The sequence below is a fragment of the Eurosta solidaginis genome, chromosome 4 (assembly GCF_040869045.1).
Source record: "Eurosta solidaginis isolate ZX-2024a chromosome 4, ASM4086904v1, whole genome shotgun sequence".
In the NCBI taxonomy this organism is placed as follows: domain Eukaryota; kingdom Metazoa; phylum Arthropoda; class Insecta; order Diptera; family Tephritidae; genus Eurosta; species Eurosta solidaginis.
Window position 1 is genome coordinate 119,915,281 of NC_090322.1, and position 21,854 is coordinate 119,937,134.

At 40.4% G+C, this 21,854-nt stretch overlaps 1 protein-coding gene across 1 annotated transcript in view; it reads left to right on the forward strand.

Annotated features, from left to right (window-relative positions):
- LOC137250226 (diphthine methyltransferase) overlaps positions 1-21,854 on the forward strand; it is a 154,037-nt gene that overhangs the window by 103,635 nt on the left and 28,548 nt on the right. The window lies entirely within an intron of this gene.

Here is a 21,854-nt window from a genome sequence, read left to right on the forward strand (position 1 = left end):
GGTATCGAATCCAATCCGGGTCCGTCTCCTGACCCCGGTCCTGAGAAATGGTTTTGCTGCATCTGCCGGAAAAGAATCTTTTAAGGACGGTCATACTCTGTTCAGTGTGTCTCGTGTAAGGGATGGTTTCATCGGACAGGTTGTTCTGGGCTTGATCCCAAAACCCGACGTCTACGTAACTTTTATAAATCTTTTGTGGCTCTTGCTATTCACGCCCAAGGCGTCCCGTAGTCTACGCCTAAGCGCCCCCCCCCCCCCCCCCCCCCCACTACCTTCCAGCATCCCCGCTGCTGCTCGCGCCCCACGGCGCCAACAACTCAAACAGCTGCTACCATCCATAACTACAATATTCGTAGTAGAGTCGGAAGCAATGCTGAGCAACAGCCCCTACCCCCGTCTTCTCCCCCCTCTTTTCCGGCAGCAATCGTGTAGGTCAGGGAAACAGACTCTTAGTCCCTACCTCCGTTTGTACCGTTTGCCAGCACAGAATATATATGTTTGCGACATCCGCCCAATGTAGCTCCTGCCTTGGGTGGTGCCACTTTCCTAGATGTTCTGGTCTCCGCGACGGCAACCCCCCGACGGGTTTCATCGCGCCATGTTGCCAGGTCGCAAACCCAAATCATCCGGGTACCCCAATGCTTACCCAAGGACGCCCAGTCCCAGGGCCACAACAGCAATTGCGTCCTGGCCTTCCTCAACCCAGGCGTAGTCACCCGTCACTTACCCCCAGAGTGGCAACGTCTCCCCCCATGCACTTCAGAATTCTGCAGTTAAACTGTAATGGACTAACTGGGAAGATTACGAAGATAGTCGATTTCATGAAGCGGCACAACATCCGTATTGCTGCGATTCAAGAGACTAAACTCACAGCACGATCTGCATTGCAGACCTGCTCTGGGTATAATGTCCAGAGAAAAGATCGCGAGAGCGGAAATGGAGGCGGCCTCGCGTTTATAATACACCACTCTGTGCAATATTATATATTTGATCCTGGCGTCGACCGCAGGGACAATGTCTTAGAACGTCAAGGCCTATCTGTCCGGTCAGGCGATGCAAACCTAGAAATCATCAACATCTACATCCCCCCTGCCACCTGTTGCCCCAGTGGATACCGCCCTAATATCAGAGCCTTACTCACTGGCAACAATCGCATTATCTTAGGCGATTTCAATGCCCATCACGATCTATGGTATTCAAACTTGTGGGCGGACAGTAGGGGTGAGATGTTGGCGGATCAAATAGAAGAAACGACGTTCTGCACAATAAACGGAGACGCCCCCACACGTATGGTAGGAAGCTGTCACAGTTCGCCAGATATCTCAATCGTGAGCGCAGAACTCGTAAACTGCGTCAACTGGCAGCCGATGGTAACATTGGCATCCGACCACCTGCCTATACTTAGTTCGCTCGAGCGTACCGCCGACTTCATCGTCACCGAAAAACGCACTTTCATAAACTTTAAAAAAGGAAAGTGGGAAGAATATAAATCTTTTACAGACAACCTCTTTGCTGCCTTCCCTCTCCCGAATGATGCCCGCCAAGGGGAGCGTGCCTTCCGCAAGGTCATTGAATCCGCCTCGGCACGTTTCATTCCCGCCGGGAGAATTCCCGAAATCCGGCCCACTTCCCGGCGGAGGCCGCAAACTTAGCGAGAGAACGTGACCTTATAAGGCAACTTGATCCAGGCGACCCCTAAATAAGGGATATAAACCAACACATCAGATTGCTTGTGGATGAACACAAGCGAGCGAAATGGGAGGAGCACCTAAGAGGTTGTAACCTCTCTACCGGTGTGGGTAAACATTGGTCCACCGTAAAGTCCCTATCGAATCCGACTAAGCACAAAGACAAAGTTTCCATCACCCTTGGCGACAAAGTGCTGTCGGATGCGAAAAAATGCGCGAGCGCTTTCTGCCGACAATATATAATGCATTCTACGGTCGACAAAGATAGACGGAGGGCCAACAGACACGCACATAAACACAAATTCAGCGCGTCACCAATCATCATCACCGCTAAAGAGGTTGAGGACGCCATTGGTCGCGCTAAACCATCCAAAGCAGTGGGCCCAGACGGCATAGCCATGCCGATGCTTAAAAGCCTAGGGAAAGAGGGTTTCAAATATTTAGCACAGGTCTTCAACCTGTCTCTTTCCACCTTTGTCATACCCGAGAAATGGAAAATGGCCAAGGTGGTCCCGCTACTAAAGCCTGGTAAACCAGCTAACATAGGAGAGTCTTATCGTCCGATATCTCTCCTATCGCCAGTGGCAAAGACGCTCGAAGCCATTTTGCTCCCTTATTTCCAAGCAAATTTGCAGCTAGCCTCTCATCAGCATGGCTTCAGAAAACTCCATAGCACTACCTCCGCGCTAAATGCCATTAGCACCCAGATAAATTGCGGTTTAAATCAAAACCCCCACCATAGAACAGTACTCGTAGCGCTAGACCTATCAAAAGCTTTTGATACGGTCAACCATGGCTCGTTACTGCAAGACCTGGAAGGGTCTACCCTTCCCCCATGTCTTAAAAGGTGGACCGCAAATTATCTGGGTGGTCAAGGGGTGCCACAGGGTGGTGTCCTATCCCCACTTTTGTTTAATTTCTACATATCTAAGCTACCTTCACCACCGGAAGGAGTCACAATCGTTTCCTACGCCGATGACTGCACAGTAATGGCCACAGGTCCAGGCCCACAGATCGATGAGCTATGCAATAAAATAAACGGCTACCTCCCTGATCTCTCCAGTTTTTTCGCCTCGCGAAACCTGGCATTATCACCGACTAAATTTTCCGCGACCTTATTTACAACATGGACGTCCCAAATGTCGACCATTTTGAACATCCACGTCGATGGCTCTACGCTACCGACTGTCTTACACCTCAAAATCTTGGGTGTGACGTTTGATCAGGATCTACATTTCGGTGAGCACGCAGCCGCAATTGTTCCGAGAATTCAGAGCCGTAACAAAATCCTCAAATCCCTTGCTGGCAGTACCTGGGGAAAGGTTAAGAAACGCTCATGACTACATACAAAGCAATTAGCCAGCCGATTACGTGCTACGCGTCACCCATATGGTCGCCAAGCCTAAAAATTACCCACTGGAAGAAGCTACAGGCCTGCCAAAATACTGCTCTCAGAATTGCCACGGGCTGTCTTCTTATGTCCCCAGAGCACCATCTGCATAATGAGGCGAGAATACTCCCCATCAGGGAGAGAAACGAGATGCTGACCAAACAGTTCCTGTTAAATACCCAGAAACCTGGGCATCCCAACAGACATCTGATTGATGAGCCAGCACCGCCTAGGGGCTTAAGGAGTCATCTTCGTAAGCATTTTGAGGAAATGCGGCACCTGATAACTCAGCCGTATGAAGCGAAAAAACACAAGCAGGTCCTTGGTGAACTCCACAAACAGGCGTCGGACCTTTATGCCAGGAATTGCCCGGTGAATCCAGTACTCAAAGAAAAGTATCCAAAACTCGCGGAAGAGGAACGCATACTCCCCAGGGAAACGCGTGCCACTCTGGCTCAACTTCGTTCTGGATACTGTAACAGGTTAAACTCTTACCTATCCAGAATCAACCCCGACATACAAAATGTATGCCCCGCTTGCAATGTGTCCCCACATGACACCAACCATCTCTTTAATTGTAATGTGGAACCAACGCCTCTAACACCCCTTTCCTTATGGTCCACCCCTGTTGAAACAGCAAGTTTCCTTGGACTCCCGTAAGCGCAATCCCTTCAAGAAACTGCAATAATTTTTTGTTACAAAGATATAATACAAAAATGATATGCTTGCGCTTTGTTCGATAAGTCCAAAGGGTTAACCGCCTTTGAACTATCTTTTCATCGCCTTCGCTATTACTGGAGATCGAACAAAACAATACAATTTGATCCATCGCAGTTATTTACTTTATTTTTTATATTTTGTCAACCAATTTGACAGTTCAAAATCTATTGGGAGCTAAAAATACAATCCACCGAATTTAGATCGTAGAATTTATTGTGAATTGAAAATAAATTACGTTCCGTTTGCTATCGTATGTTATAATCCCATTTCGTTTGTACGTTTGACGTATCACGTAATTTTCTTTCGTATGGTTGCCGATCCGTGATCGTATGTTACGATTTGGGCCCAGGTTTCTGGGTATTCAACAGGAACTATTTGGTTAGCATCTCATTTCTCTCCCTGATGTGGAGTATTCTCGTCTCATTATGTAGATGGTGTTCTGGAGGACATAAGAAGACAGCCCGTGGCGGTTCTGAGCGCAGTATTTTGGCAGGCCTGTAGCTTCTTCCAGTGGGTAGTTTTTAGGCTTGGCGACCATATAGGGGACGCGTAGCACGCAAACGGCTGGCCAATTGCTTTGAATGTGGTAATGAGCGTTTCTTTGTCTTTTCCCCAAGTGCTGCCAGCAAGGGATTTGAGGATTTTATTACGGCTGCGTGCTCACCAAAATGTAGATCCTGATCAAACGTCACACCCAAGATTTTGGGGCGTAGGACAGTCGGTAGCGTAGAGCCATCGACGTGGATGTTCAAAATGGTCGACATTTGGGACGTCCAAGTTGTAAATAAGGTCCTGGATGATTTAGTTGTTGTTGTTGTTGTAGCGATAAGGTTGCTCCCCGAAGGCTTTGGGGAGTGTTATCGATGTGATGGTCCTTTGCCGGATACAGATCCGGTACGCTCCGGTAACACAGCACCATTAAGGTGCTAGCCCCACCATCTCGGGAACGATTTATTTGGCCACATTAAACATTCAGGCCATCCCCCCCTCCCTACCCCCATGTTCCATGAGGAGCTGGGGTCGCCAGAGCCTCGTCTGTTAGTGAAACAGGATTCGCCGCGGATAGGTGAGGTTGACAATAGGGTTTGGAGAAGCTGTATATTGCGCTGGCAACCTGAAGGGTTGCGCTACATAGCCCCTTGAATCTGGTATTTTAGTCGCCTCTTACGACAGGCATACCTACCGCGGGTATATTCTGACCCCCTAATCCGCTGGGGACGGATGATATATTCGGTGATAATGCCACCGAAAAAACTGGAGAGATCAGGGAGGTAGGCGTTTATTCTGTTGCAAAGCTCATCGATCTGTGGGCCCGGGCCTGTGGCCATTATTGTGCAGTCATCGGCGTAAGAAACTATAGTAACTCCTTCCGGTGGTGAAGGTAGTTTTGATATGTAAAAATTAAACAAAAGTGGGGATAGGACTCACCCTGTGGCACCCCTTGTTTAATTCTTCTTGGCTTTGATGTTTCGTTTCTGAATTGCACCGATGCCTGCCGACCACCCAGATAATTTTCGGTCCACCTTTTACGACATAGGGGAAGGGTAGACCCTTCCAAGTCTTGCAGTAACGTGCCATGGTTGACCGTATCAAAAGCTTTTGATAGGTCTAACGCTGCGAGTACTGTTCTATGGTGGGGCTTCTAATTTAAACCACAATTTATCTGGGTGCTAATGGCATTTAGCGCGGTGGTGGTGCTATGGAGTCTTCTAAAGCCATGCTGATGACAGACTAGCTGCAAATTTGCTTTGAAGTAAGGGAGCAAAATGGCTTCAAGCGTCTTTGCTACTGGCGATAGGAGAGATATCGGGCGATATGACTCTCCTATGTTAGCTGGTTTCCCAGGTTTTAGTAGCGGGACCACCTTAGTCATTTTCCATTTTTCGGGTATGACAAAGGTGGAAAGAGACAGGTTGAAGACATGTGCTAAGTATTTGCAACCCTCTTTCCCTAGCCTTTTAAGCATCGGCATGGCTATGCCGTCTGGGCCCACTGCTTTAGATGGTTTAGCATGACCATAGCATGACCTCTTTGGCGGTGATGGTAATTGGTGGCGCGCTGAACTTATGTTTACGAGCGTGTCTGTTGGCCCTCCGTCTATTTTTGTCGACCGTAGAATGCATTATATATTGTCGGCAGAAAGCGCTCGAGCATTTTTTCGCATCCGACAGCACTTTGTCGCCAAAGGCGATGGAAACTTTGTCATTGTGCCTAGACGGATTCGATAGGGACTTTACAGTGGACCAAAGTTTACCTACACCGGCAGAGAGGTTACAGCCGCTTAGGTGCTCCTCCCATTTCTCCCGCTTGTGCTCATCCACAAGCAATCTGATGCGTTGGTTTATATCCCTTATTTGTGGGTCGCCGGGATCAAGCTGTCTTATAAGGTCACGTTCTCTCGCTAAACTTGCGGCCTCTGCCCGGAAGTGGGGCCGAATTTCCGGAATTCTAGCGCCGGGAATGAAACGAGCCGAGGCGGATTCAATGACCTTGCGGAAAGCACGCTCCCCTTGGCGGGCATCAGTTGGGATAGGGAGGGCAGCAAAGCGCTTGTCTGTAAAGGATTTGTATTCGTCCCACTTTCCTTTTTTAAAGTTAATGAAAGTGCGTTCTTCTGCGACGATGAAGTCGGCGGAACGCTCGAGCGAGATAAGTATAGGCAGGTGGTCGGATGCCAATGTTACCATCGGCTGCCAGTTGAAGCAGTTTACGAGTTCTGCGCTCACGATTGAAATATCCGGCGAACTGTGACAGCTTCCTACCATACGTGTGGGGGCGTCTCCGTTTATTGTGCAGAACGTCGTTTCTTCGATTTGATCCGCTAACATCTCACCCCTACTGTCCACTGTAATGTTTGCGGATAAGAGATAATCGAAATCTAGGTTTCAGTGCCCAGTTAGAGGCACCAGGTTGAATTCTGTTCTTAATTCAAAAGTTGTTTTCTTTAATACAAAATTTCTATGAGCTAAAATACTTACTTACACTAATACTTACAAACTAAATATAACACACATATACATTCAATTCAGTTCCCTGGGAATTACATTCTAAGCATAATTAAAATTGGCTGCGGAATGTGCAACCCAAGCATAAATGAATCATGTTAATAATTTGTCTACAGGTAAAGGCTTGTCACAAGCAAGCTCTAAACAGTGTCATACCAAGGCTCTGGTTACCATATGATGCACGGTGTACAAAATATATGTTTGTACAAATGAATGAATGTGTCAATAGAATCTCATGCCGTACCAAAGCGAGCCAAAATATACGTATGTACAATTGTATGAATATGTATGTAAGAGTCAATATATTTTAAGACATTCCAAAACGGGTTGAAATGTATGTTTGTACAAATGAATGAATAACTTAATGAGTGAATGCTACACCATCCGCCTTTGAAAGAGTAGACATATATAATTTTGTGCACGAATTATCTATGGCTACTCAAGTTAGGTTAATGGTTTTGAATCCGTTTGTGCTTACTTTGCTTGTTGGGTTTTTTTTTCTTTTGTGTGATATTTAGCTTGATTTCCAAAGAATAGTTTACATTTTTTTTTCTCTTTTGTTTTGTTTTATTATTGTATTTTTCTTTTGCATACAATAGACATTTTCTTTGTGTTTATAAAGTTAAAGTGCTCTTATTCTATGAGTTTAAGTCTATTTTTATGTATTAGAATTTTCTATGTTTCTATTTTCGAACCCGCGATCTGAAAATAAAAATGGTAAGGGTCTGTGGTCTGTTTTGACCAAAAATTTTCTACCGTAAACGTATGGTCTAAAATATTGTAACGAATTTACTTGCAAATCCTCTTTATTTGCAACCCTCTGCTAAGTTCGAATCACTAAACTGTTGAATAAATAACTTCAATATTGAATAATGGAAAAATTGCCTTTATTAAAGTACTTCACAATAACACTTATACTTTGCAACGAATAGCTTGCTTAATAACCAAACTGATTGATAGCTCAAATGAAACTCCTCTTCGCCTCTACTGTCGCGCCTTTTATACTTTTTGATTTCTCATTGCATACTTCCAGGCTTTTCTATTCCAGAACATACTAGTTAGTTTCAGCTACAAAATCGCCAGCCACAACTACGTTTATAACTTCTCATTTGAGTAATACTTGCACAAATTATTGCCCTCTCTTGTGACAACTCAGATAAGATATATGCATGTGTTTGTGCATTGTTCTCCGCTGCTCTTATACGTACATATGTGTAGACGCAATTATTGATTCGTTTATGTAGATACATAATTATTGAATTATTGATGTGAATTCACGTCATTGCTTAGCATCGGCCTGGAGATGGAAGTACCCCTTAGTGTTGCTAATATTCGTAACACTGCCGTCCACCTAAGTCTGATCGTCCCGATCAGACAAATCTCTCGATCTAAACGCTGCTAGCCTCTCCAAATGAACCACTTTCTTTTTGGTTCGTGGTTTGCCAATGGTTTGTATGCGGTACACTACATCGTTGATCCGTTTTACAACTTTTTATGGGCCTTCCCAGTTACACTGCAATTTCGGGGACAAACCTTTTTTCCGTTGTGGGTTGTATAGCAGCACCAAATCTCCTTCCTGAAACTCTTCCGAATTAATTACTTTATCGTACCTCGCTTTCATCTTGTCACTCATAATCTTTGCTCGTTGCCTCACCAGATCTCTCTCAGCTCTTCTTCCAAGACACCAGTGGATTTCTTGACATTCCTCTCCGCATCGGCATCTATCCCGTACTTCAAATCAGCTGGCAGTCGAAGGTCATTGCCAAAAACTACCTTTGCGGGAGTTTGGCCCGTTGACTCATGTACTGCCGATCGGCAGGCCATCAAGAATAATGATATGTGTGTATCCCAGTCCTTATGGTACTTGTCTACTACTTTCCTTAAATGCTCCTCCAATTGAAACGTTCCACCATACCATCGGGCTGAGGATGCAATGCAGTTTTCCGAATGCCCAACTTCTTGCACATTTCTTGGAACACAGCTGATTCAAAATTCCTGCCTTGGTCAGAATGTAACTCCATTGGTACACCATACCTTGCAATCCATTCGTTTGTAACCACTTCTGCTACTGTTTCTGCTTCTTGGTTTGGGATTGGGTATACCTCTGGCCATTTACTGAAATAATCCATAACCACCAGTACGTATTTGTTTCCGTGGTTGCTAGTAGGAAATGGACCTGCGACATACATGGCGATCCTTTCAAATGGTGCACCTGAAATATACTGCTTCATCTGGCCATGACTTCGTGTTTTGGGCCCTTTCGCTCTGTTGTATACCTCGCAGTTGGCAATCCACTCGGTGATCGACTGACGGCAACCAACCCAATAGAATCTCTGCTTAATTTTCTCGAGCGTCTTTGTGATTCCTAGATGACCTCTACTGGGACCATTATGCAGCTCGCTGAGCACGTCAGGAATCCTCTTTCTGGGAACAGCTATTAGTTTCTTCTTGCATTGACCATCCTCACTCTCCCATACTCGATGAAGGCAACCGGATATCAATTCTAAACTGTTCCACTGTGCCCAATATGACTTCGCAATGGGACTCTCTGCTGACATCTCCTCTCTGCTTGGTCTTTCGTTTCATTCGAGCCCTTGCATAACATGTGACAGATCTGTATCTTCTAGCTGACACTTTCTTAATTGTTCCTTGTCCCATTCATCCGTACACGTTATAGTCATTAGCCGGACATCTATAATGTCTTCTTTAGCCTCGGCCTTTGAACAGTGCTTGCATTCCAAACTACATCGTCTTCGTGACATTGCATCATCATTTCCATGGGTACTACCTTTTCGATGCTCAATGGAAAAGTCATAGCTCTGTAGTCGCTCGATCCACCGTGCCAATTGTCCTTCCGGATTACGGAACTGCAGAAGCCATTTTAACGCTACGTGATCTGTCCTGACACGGAATCGCTGGCCGTAGAGGTATTTGTGAAAATGTTTAATGCACTCTACCAATGCCAACAGCTCTCTCCGCGTAACGCAGTAGTTCCTCTCTAGTTTTTCAATCGAACGACTGTAATATGCAACAACCTGCTCCTGTCCATCGACCAGTTGTGATAAAACGCCTCCTATAGCATATCCACTCGCATCTGTGTCTAGAATAAATGTTGCTCCTGGAATCGGATTATGCTAACATAGGGGCAGTGCACAACCGCTCTTTCAATGTTTGGAAAGCCACTTCTTGCTCCTTCTTCCATTCAAAAGCTTTATTTTTTCTTGTAAGCTCATGGAGGCTATGGGCTACGCTGGAAAAATTTGGTACAAATCGGCGGTAATATGTGCACAGCCCAAGGAAACTTCTCAATTCATGTAGGTTCTGTGGTCTTGGCCAATCCTTTACAGCCTCTATCTTTTCGTTCGCAGTGCAGATGCCCTCTGTCGTTACCTTGTGACCCAAATAATTTACTTCCTTTTTAAACAGCATACACTTTTTGGGACTTAACTTTAGACCAGCGCCAGCTATTCTCTGGAAAACTTCCTCCAAATTCTTAAGATGTTCATCAAAGTTCTTCCCCAATACGATGATGTCGTCCAGGTACACCAAGCATTACTTCCAATGTAGTCCTTTCAGTACCTGGTCCATGAGTCTCTCAAAAGTAGCTGGTGCATTACAAAGTCCAAAAGGCATCACTGTAAATTGCCAAAAACCATCACCGACACTGAAGGCTGTTTTCTCTTTATCTTCCTCCTTCACCTCAACTTGCCAGTAGCCGCTTTTCAAGTCCAGTGTGGAAAACCATTTCGTGCCAGATAGCGAGTCCAGAGTGTCGTCAATTCTTGGCAATGGGTAGCTATCCTTTTTCGTACCGTCATTCAACTTCCGGTAGTCCACGCAAAACCTCATTTTTCCATCCTTCTTCTTTACAAGTACTACCGGTGAGCTCCAGGGACTAGCTGATGGTTCGATGACGCCGCTGTCGCTAATTTCTTGAATGATTTGACTCACAACTTCCCGCTTCGCCAGTGGAACACTACGTCGAGCTTGACGTATCCGCCTCACGTCTCCAGTGTCAATTTGATGTTTCACAACATTGGTGCGGCCTGGTTTGGAACCATCCTGGTCAAATGTGTTTTCGTACTTTAGGAGCAGTTGCTTTGCCTTACTCTGATAATCTTCCTCTAGCCCCTCCGTCCATGCCGTGATGTCATTTGAAAGATCAGTATTACTAGATGAAACGTGTTCCTGGAGCTGTTCACAGTTAATAATTACTTCATCCTTTCGGCATCTTCCCAAAATAGCTCCTTTGGTCAGTTTGAGTGGTGACTTGAACTCATAGAGTACTCTTACCGGAATACGTCCATCTTTTTTTGTCATAGCCAGGGTTTTTAAGTATGTTCGGTGCTGATTTGTTTGCTGCTTCGACATCCCACAATTTGTTTGTCCCACAATCTCCATCAACCTTTGCCCAGATGACTGCTTCGGATTTTGGTGGTATTTGCTGACTCTCTTCCACCAGCACTCGTTTACTGCTGTAGTCTCTCTCGTAGCCGAAATTAAGTGGTACATCCATGTTCTCATATCGCATCGTCTTGCTTTGCATGTCGATCTTGATGCCCTGGTCGATTAAGAAGTCCACTCCAATTATGACTTCGTCAAAAATCTCTGCCACTATAAAATTGTGTACTACCGTGACGTTCCCAATTGCGACTTCACATGATACTTCTCCTAGAATCGTGCTGTCTTCTCCAGTGGCTGTACGCAATATTGCTTCATGCAATGGTCTTATCTTCTTGTTGACTAAATCCGCTCGAATAATGGAATGGGATGCACCCGTATCTACAGTCAATAAACGTTCCTTTCCATCCACATGTCCTCCAACAGTAAGATTGCTTGACCTTCTTCCAATTTGTGGGATAGAGATTATGGGGCATTCAATTGAGGGAGCCAGCTGTCGCCCCTTGCGGCTGACTCGCGTTAGTTTAACTATTGATTGGTCTTGGAGATCTGCTCATCTCCTTCAGCTCTGCGTTTACGACCACCCACATTGTTGGAACTGTTAGGGTTGGTGTTGCAATAACGCGTAATATGCCCTGGGTTGCCGCTCTTGAAACATTTCGTAGCTCCAGAGTTTTTCTGTTGTGATTCCTTCAGCGCTTCCAAAATTGTGTCCACCCAATCTGGCCTTTCTACTTCCACACGATGGGCTTTGTACGCTGGCTTACTCAAAAGTGACGCTGTTTCCTGAGTCAGTGCATAAGATACCGTTTCAGCAAATGTTTGCTTTGGGCGTGCGTATGTAGCTCGCTTTGTTTCGACTTCCCGTATGCCGTTTATGAAGCTCTGAATCTGTACCCTCTCGGTGTACTCCACGGGTGCGTCCGCATTTGCCAAATGTGCCAACCTTTCAACATCCGAGGCAAACTCCTGCAAAGTCTCATTCGCTCTTTGGTGACGGTTTTGCAACTCAATTTGAAATATCTGTTTTCTATACTCGCTTTCATAACGTCTCTCGACAGCGGCCATCAATGTTTCATAGCTGTTCCGTTCGTACTCTGGAATAGTCTGTAAGATTTCGGCAGCTGGTCCTTTCAATGCTACGAAGAGTGCAGCAACTTTATCTTCAGCATCCTAGTTGTTCACTGTTGCGGTCTTCTCAAACTGTAGCTTAAAGACCTGGAAAGGAACAGAACCGTCAAAGGATGGTGTTTTTACCTTTGGATTACTCGTTAAAACTGCTGGGCGATTCAGTTGCAACTGCTCGATACATCCTCTCAAAGCATCCACTTCGGCCTCGATTTTTTCCTCAAACTGTAAAATTTTTGTATCCTGGGCCTCCAGCTTCGATGTTACCTTTATCTCCTGTGCCTCCAGCTGCGAGGCTATGCGGGCCTCCTGTGCTTTCAACTGCTCAGCCAACTGAGATGTCATATATGTCTTTTGCTCTTACAGTTGTGTTTCCATCTTGGATGTAATCTGCGTCGACATTTCTGACATACGCGTTTCTTGTGCTTCAATCTTCGATGTTATTTCTGACGACATTTCTGCAATATGTGCCTCCTGTGCTTCCATCTTGGATGTTATTTGTGTCGACATTTCTGACATACGCGTTTCTTGTGCTTCAATCTTCGATGTTATTTCTGACGACATTTCTTTTACTGTCGATGGTTGTGCAGATATTGCAACCAAAATCATGCTCAAGTCTGTGCTCGTAACTGTCTGCCATGTTTCGTTTTTCTCTTAAATTTTTGTTGTTGTCTCGTCCCCATCAGGATAAAAGACATACTCATCCACATCAATTCCTTCTGCTTCCATTGCCTCTCGTAGCCGTGCCTGAAGTTCGAGTTTAACGCCGCTTTACGGCTCTCCAACTCCTTCTTCAGTTGCTGGATCTTCAATTCACTGAACTTTGCCATGTCCTTGTTGTCCTCTGGAATTTATTCAACAATTCCGCTTCTGACACCAATTGTAACGAATTTACTTGCAAATCCTCTTATTTGCAACCCTCTGCTAAGTTCGAATCACTAAACTGTTGAATAGATAAATCCAATATTGAATAATGGAAAAATGGCCTAAAGTACTTCACAATAACACTTATACTTTGCAACGAATAGCTTGCTTAATAACCAAACTGATTGATAGCTCAAATGAATCTCCTCTTCGCCTCTACTGTCACGCCTTTTATACTTTTTGATTTCTCATTGCATACTTCCAGGCTTTTCTATTCCAGAACTTACTAGTTAGTTTCAGCTACAAAATCGCCAGCCACAACTACGTTTATAACTTCTCATTTGAGTAATACTTGCACAAATTATTGCACTCTCTTGTGACAACTCAGATAAGATATATGCATGTGTTTGTGCATTGGTTCTCCGCTGCTCGTATACTTACATATGTGTAGACGCAATTATTGATTCGTTTATGTAGATCAGGCATGCTTAACGAACGAAACGATATCATTTCGTTACGATAATCAACGCTAATAAACGAAACGAATTATATAATATATATACCACCGATCTCTATGACTTTTTCAGACAACATTATATGCTATACACGTAAGCATTTGGTGAAATTTGAAGCTTCTAGCTGTTAAAATGGGACCGAAATTGCCAAAAAATATATATATATATATATACTATATATATGTATATAGAATATATACCATCATATATATTATATATATCACTGATCTCTATGATCGATCTCTATGACACAACAATATATACTACATACGTAAGCAATCGGTGAAATTTGAAGCTTATAGCTGTTAAAATGGGGTAGAAATTGCGAAAAGTTTCTTATCTGAACAATCTGTTGTATGAGATATATACTATATATACAATCGATCTCTATGATTTTTTCATACAACAATATATGCTATATACGTAAGCATTCGGTGAAATTTGAAGCTTCTAGCTGTTAAAATGGGGCTAAAATTGCGAAAATATATATATATACTATATATACCACCATATATATACTATATATACCACCGATCTTTATGATTTTTTCAGACAACAATATATGCTATATACGCAAGCATTCGTTGAAATTTGAAGCCTCTAGGTCTTAAAATAGGGCAGTAATTACGAAAAGTTTCTTATCTGAACAATCGGTTGTGGGGGATATATACTATATATACGACCTATCTCATCAATTTTTTCAGGCAACAATATGTGCAATATACGAAATTATATGGTGAAGTTTGAAGCTTCAATCTGTTAAATTGAGTAAGATATGACAAAAATCCTCATTTTCTGAAAAATCGGTTGTATGGAGGATATATGCTATAGTGGTCGGATCCGGCCGGTTCCGACAAATGTCTGATCGGACACCTAAATACACCCGCTCACCAAATTTTATCAAGATATCTCAAAAACTGAGGGACTAGTTTGCGTACAAACAGACAGACGGACAGACGGACAGACGGACATGGCTAAATCAACTCAGCCCTTCATCATGATTATTTCAGTATACATAATGGTGGGTCTATCTATTTTCCTTTAAGGACTTACAATTTTGGGTTTCGTGACGAAATTAATATACCATTTCATTTTCATGAAAGGTATAAAAAGGGTCAAATTGACAGTAATGTCACGATAAATAATTCTCAAAAAACATATGTAAGAGGAATTGGTTAAGGGATAACAAGCACTATTGGCACGGTCAAAGCGGACTTAAAAGATGATTACCTACTAATTAGACACAAATTTCACGTAGTAGAAGACAATTTCCCAATCCCATGCGATGGAATATTAGATTTCATTAAAAAATATAATTGCATTTTAGATTATCAAACAGAAGGTGACACTCTAATACTAAGACCATATGACTACCTAGAAAACATCATAATTCAGATGACTAACAAACCAACAATTAATAGTATTTCAATTCCCGCACGATCAGAAGTAGTTCGACAAATTCACATAGAAAATAACAATTCAGATTTACTAATCCCACAACAAAAATTGTCTGAAGTTATTTTTATTGCAAACACAATAGCAAATTCACAACAAACATTCGTTAGAATTATAAATACAACAGATAAAAATGCAACACTTCAAGATTTTAATATTCGTACAGAAAATTTGAATGATTATACAATAGTTAAAAATAAAAAACCCGAAAATGAGGCCAACAATAAGGAAAAATTAGAAAGATTAAATAAAAATTTTCCAAAATTTGCAAATAAAGCACTCAATGCATTATGTGCGGAATTCATTGACATTTTTTCATTGGAAACAGAACCAATTACCACTAATAATTTTTACAAACAAAAGCGTTATATGAAAGACAATAACCCAGTCTACGTAAAAAGTTATAGAATACCAGAAACTCATAAGAGTGAAATTAATAAACAAGTAAACAAATTAGTTAAAGATGACATAACAGAACCTTCAATTTCAGAATTCAATAGTCCAATTTTATTAGTACCGAAAAAACCGCAGATAAATTCCCTTTACCAAGAATTGATGGCATACTAGATCAGTTAGGAAGAGCTAAATATTTTTCATGCTTAGATTTAATGTCTGGATTTCACCAGATTGAACTCAGCGAAGAGTCAAGAGATATCACACCCTTTACAGCAGATAATGGTACTTATCGTTTTAAAAGACTACCATATGGCCTTAAAGTAGCACCGAACTAATTCCAAAGAATGATGTCATTAGCATTTGCAGGCTTAAAACCTTCACAAGCATTCCTATACATGGACGATTTAGTCGTATTAGGATGCTCCGAAAATCATATGATTAAAAATTTACGAGATGTTTTCGCAACTTGTAGAAAATATAATTTAAAATTACATCCTGATAAATTTTTATTTTTCAACCAAGAAGTAACTTACCTTGGTCATAAATGCACAAGCAAAGGAATTTTGCCAGATCCCAGTAAATTCGAAACAGTTAAAAATTACCCAACACCTAAAAACACGGATGAGGCGAAGAGATTCGTCGCATTTTGCAATTATTACAGAAGATTTATCCCAAATTTTGCAGAATATTCTAGAATAATAACAAGACTTTTCAAGAAAAATGTAGTTTTCGACTGGACAGAGGATTGCAAAAAATCCTTTGACTATTTGAAAGCTGCGTTAATAAGCCCTAATATCCTACAATATCTCGATTTCAATAAACAATTTTGTATAACAACTGACGCAAGTGGATATGCTTGCGGAGGAGTATTAAGCCAAGAGTATGAAGAAAAACAATTGCCAATTGCCTATGCATCACGATCATTTACTAAAGGAGAAATTAATAAAGCAACAATTGAGAAGGAATTAGCGGCCATTCATTGGGCCATAACATATTGTTACGAATATTAGCAACACTAAGGGGTACTGCCATCTCCATTCCGATGCTAAGCAGTGACGTGAATTCACATCAATAATTCAATCATTATGTATCTACATCAGGCATGCTTAACGAACGAAACGATATCATTTCGTTACGATAATCAACGCTAATAAACGAAACGAAGTCACTTCGTTTCGTTTATTAACGTTAAGATCGCCAAATTAACGTTAATTTGACGTTCTTAACGTTAATAAACGAAACGAAATGACTTCGTTTCGTTTATTAACGTTGATTATCGTAACGAAATGATATCGTTTCGTTCGTTAAGCATGCCTGATGTAGATACATAATGATTGAATTATTGATGTGAATTCACGTCACTGCTTAGCATCGGAATGGAGATGGCAGTACCCCTTAGTGTTGCTAATATTCGTAACAATATGTTATGGCCCAATGAATGGCCGCTAATTCCTTCTCAATTGTTGCTTTATTAATTTCTCCTTTAGTAAATGATCGTGATGCATAGGCAATTGGCAATTGTTTTTCTTCATACTCTTGGCTTAATACTCCTCCGCAAGCATATCCACTTGCGTCAGTTGTTATACAAAATTGTTTATTGAAATCGAGATATTGTAGGATATTAGGGCTTATTAACGCAGCTTTCAAATAGTCAAAGGATTTTTTGCAATCCTCTGTCCAGTCGAAAACTACATTTTTCTTGAAAAGTCTTGTTATTATTCTAGAATATTCTGCAAAATTTGGGATAAATCTTCTGTAATAATTGCAAAATGCGACGAATCTCTTCGCCTCATCCGTGTTTTTAGGTGTTGGGTAATTTTTAACTGTTTCGAATTTACTGGGATCTGGCAAAATTCCTTTGCTTGTGCATTTATGACCAAGGTAAGTTACTTCTTGGTTGAAAAATAAAAATTTATCAGGATGTAATTTTAAATTATATTTTCTACAAGTTGCGAAAACATCTCGTAAATTTTTAATCATATGATTTTCGGAGCATCCTAATACGACTAAATCGTCCATGTATAGGAATGCTTGTGAAGGTTTTAAGCCTGCAAATGCTAATGACATCATTCTTTGGAATTAGTTCGGTGCTACTTTAAGGCCATATGGTAGTCTTTTAAAACGATAAGTACCATTATCTGCTGTAAAGGGTGTGATATCTCTTGACTCTTCGCTGAGTTCAATCTGGTGAAATCCAGACATTAAATCTAAGCATGAAAAATATTTAGCTCTTCCTAACTGATCTAGTATGCCATCAATTCTTGGTAAAGGGAATTTATCTGCGGTTTTTTCGGTACTAATAAAATTGGACTATTGAATTCTGAAATTGAAGGTTCTGTTATGTCATCTTTAACTAATTTGTTTACTTGTTTATTAATTTCACTCTTATGAGTTTCTGGTATTCTATAACTTTTTACGTAGACTGGGTTATTGTCTTTCATATAACGCTTTTGTTTGTAAAAATTATTAGTGGTAATTGGTTCTGTTTCCAATGAAAAAATGTCAATGAATTCCGCACATAATGCATTGAGTGCTTTATTTGCAAATTTTGGAAAATTTTTATTTAATCTTTCTAATTTTTCCTTATTGTTGGCCTCATTTTCGGGTTTTTTATTTTTAACTATTGTATAATCATTCAAATTTTCTGTACGAATATTAAAATCTTGAAGTGTTGCATTTTTATCTGTTGTATTTATAATTCTAACGAATGTTTGTTGTGAATTTGCTATTGTGTTTGCAATAAAAATAACTTCAGACAATTTTTGTTGTGGGATTAGTAAATCTGAATTGTTATTTTCTATGTGAATTTGTCGAACTACTTCTGATCGTGCGGGAATTGAAATACTATTAATTGTTGGTTTGTTAGTCATCTGAATTATGATGTTTTCTAGGTAGTCATATGGTCTTAGTATTAGAGTGTCACCTTCTGTTTGATAATCTAAAATGCAATTATATTTTTTAATGAAATCTAATATTCCATCGCATGGGATTGGGAAATTGTCTTCTACTACGTGAAATTTGTGTCTAATTAGTAGGTAATCATCTTTTAAGTCCGCTTTGACCGTGCCAATAGTGCTTGTTATCCCTTAACCAATTCCTCTTACATATGTTTTTTGAGAATTATTTATCGTGACATTACTGTCAATTTGACCCTTTTTATACCTTTCATGAAAATGAAATGGTATATTAATTTCGTCACGAAACCCAAAATTGTAAGTCCTTAAAGGAAAATAGATAGACCCACCATTATGTATACTGAAATAATCATGATGAAGGGCTGAGTTGATTTAGCCATGTCCGTCTGTCCGTCTGTCCGTCTGTCTGTTTGTACGCAAACTAGTCCCTCAGTTTTTGAGATATCTTGATAAAATTTGGTGAGCGGGTGTATTTAGGTGTCCGATCAGACATTTGTCGGAACCGGCCGGATCCGACCACTATAGCATATATCCTCCATACAACCGATTTTTCAGAAAATGAGGATTTTTGTCATATCTTACTCAATTTAACAGATTGAAGCTTCAAACTTCACCATATAATTTCGTATATTGCACATATTGTTGCCTGAAAAAATTGATGAGATAGGTCGTATATATAGTATATATCCCCCACAACCGATTGTTCAGATAAGAAACTTTTCGTAATTACTGCCCTATTTTAAGACCTAGAGGCTTCAAATTTCAACGAATGCTTGCGTATATAGCATATATTGTTGTCTGAAAAAATCATAAAGATCGGTGGTATATATAGTATATATATGGTGGTATATATAGTATATATATATATTTTCGCAATTTTAGCCCCATTTTAACAGCTAGAAGCTTCAAATTTCACCGAATGCTTACGTATATAGCATATATTGTTGTATGAAAAAATCATAGAGATCGATTGTATATATAGTATATATCTCATACAACAGATTGTTCAGATAAGAAACTTTTCGCAATTTCTACCCCATTTTAACAGCTATAAGCTTCAAATTTCACCGATTGCTTACGTATGTAGTATATATTGTTGTGTCATAGAGATCGATCATAGAGATCAGTGATATATATAATATATATGATGGTATATATTCTATATACATATATATAGTATATATATATATATATATTTTTTTGCAATTTCGGTCCCATTTTAACAGCTAGAAGCTTCAAATTTCACCAAATGCTTACGTGTATAGCATATAATGTTGTCTGAAAAAGTCATAGAGATCGGTGGTATATATATTATATAATTCATATAAACTGTTATTTTTGCCCCTTTTTTACGGTTAGAAGCTTCAAAATCCATCAAAATTCATCAAATAGTTACGTTTACGTCAAATGTTTTTGAAATACGTGATTCGTAGTCATAGGTTTTACATGCAGATCACAAAAACGTGAAGCTTTGCATCCTCACACAAAGTACCTACCTGTTTTTTATTTTATATTTATCTTAAAAATCGTTTAGGTATATAGATCTGTTCACTATATATTTCTTATCTTATACATCCGATTATTCGGAGATTACGAACGGGATAAGATTATTGTTCAGCCCCATTCATGAAAGGTATGAAGTCTTCGGCACAGCCGAAGACAGTGCCGTTCTTACTTGTTTATTATTGAAATATCCGCTCCCGTATCGATTAGGAGGGTTGATATGGAATCATTCAGAGTTGTTCTGGAAGATATGTAGCTATTAAGGTGTAAATTGAAAATATATAATTTTTTATTTACTGAGGTGGAGTTTGTTGGTTTTCCTGTTGTGTAACATTTCGGACATTTCTGGTGTTACTGCGGGTATTTCCTCGCGATCCGAAATTTCGACCAGACCTTTTGTTATTTTGTCTGCTATTATTATTATTGTTATAGGTATTGAAAGAACGTCTATAATTTCCTCTATAATTATTGTTTTGGTAACTCCTGCGGAAGTTACCTCGGAAATTGGAATTTTGTTGGAGAATATGTAAAATTGAATTTGTATTTCCAGTTACTTCTGTGCAACTGCTAGTAAATTTTGATTTAGCTTCGTTCATTGTTGTGAACGTTCCAGCTTGCATAATTGTTTTTACTTTATCGCTGGAGCAGTTTTTACACATAGCTTTCACAGCTGATTGTGTAGCATACTTGGTTGCTAACTCTGGTGTTAGTCCGTCAGATATGTATGCTCCTTCCAACGATTATGTGAGCTTTTCAATTTCAGCAGTGTATTGATTTGCAGTTCTACCGCGCTGTTGGATATTCAGGAGTTTTGCTGCCAAAACTTCAGCTGATTCACCCTTAATTGCTGTTTTTATTTTTTGTTTTATTGCCTCAATTGAGCTTTCAGTGCTTATTAGGTTTCTGGCTGTTCCTTTCAGCTTGGTTTTTATCATCGAAACCGCTACAGCTTCATGGGTATCCTTAATTTGTTCTGAGATATCCAAAGCATCCAAAAAGCTATTCAAGTTTTCAGCTTTACCATCGAGTTCTGGCAAAACTGATGAAGCAGTCTTTAAAAATTCGACTATTGTTTGTGACATTTTGTTGCTTTCAGTTTGTGAGGTTTTATTAAAAATTTCAATTTTTGGGGTTTCCCCTAGATTTGGTTGAGTTTCAGGTAATAAGCTAGCAAAATCAATTTCTATCTCTCCTTCAAATGACGTTGGAACTACTGCCTCAATGTTATATCTACCTAATGAGAATACTAATTTATCTCTAACACCGGAAAAAATTTGTTGTGCTTCTAGTTGATGGCTGGCAGTTAATTTGCTATGTACTTCTTGTATAGCTTTGCCTATATTATTCAACGACTGTAATATTGTCGTGAGGTGTTTTAAAATGGTTATTCTTTGTATGCTTATATTTTAATTAATACACTTATAAGCTTTTTCTGCTAAAATTTTTTCTTCCACTAGTGTGTTGGGAATAGTTTCCCATTTGCCCATCGGGGTAAAAAAATATATATTTTTTTTTGGGTTTAGACTTTGTCTAGACCATCTGCTCAGCTCATGTATTTTTTCTTTAAAAATTTATTATGAGTTGAGTATAACTTTAGAAATAAGTTGACGCAAGTGCAGACCGTCAAAATTATCAACAAGATTTTGATTAAGCCTAATGCCTCAATATGGTCAATTACTTGAATGGAATTAATTAATGCCCCTATTACCGTTTACAACTCAACTCTGGTTGGGTTGAAATTTCGCAATTTGGTATTACAGATTACAACTCAACCTGTCAAAAAAAATTTCGGTTGAGTTGTCTAGTCTTACAACTTTTTGTGGCATTGCCGTTTACAACCTTGTGTTGGTGTAGTTGTCAAAGACGTCAAAATT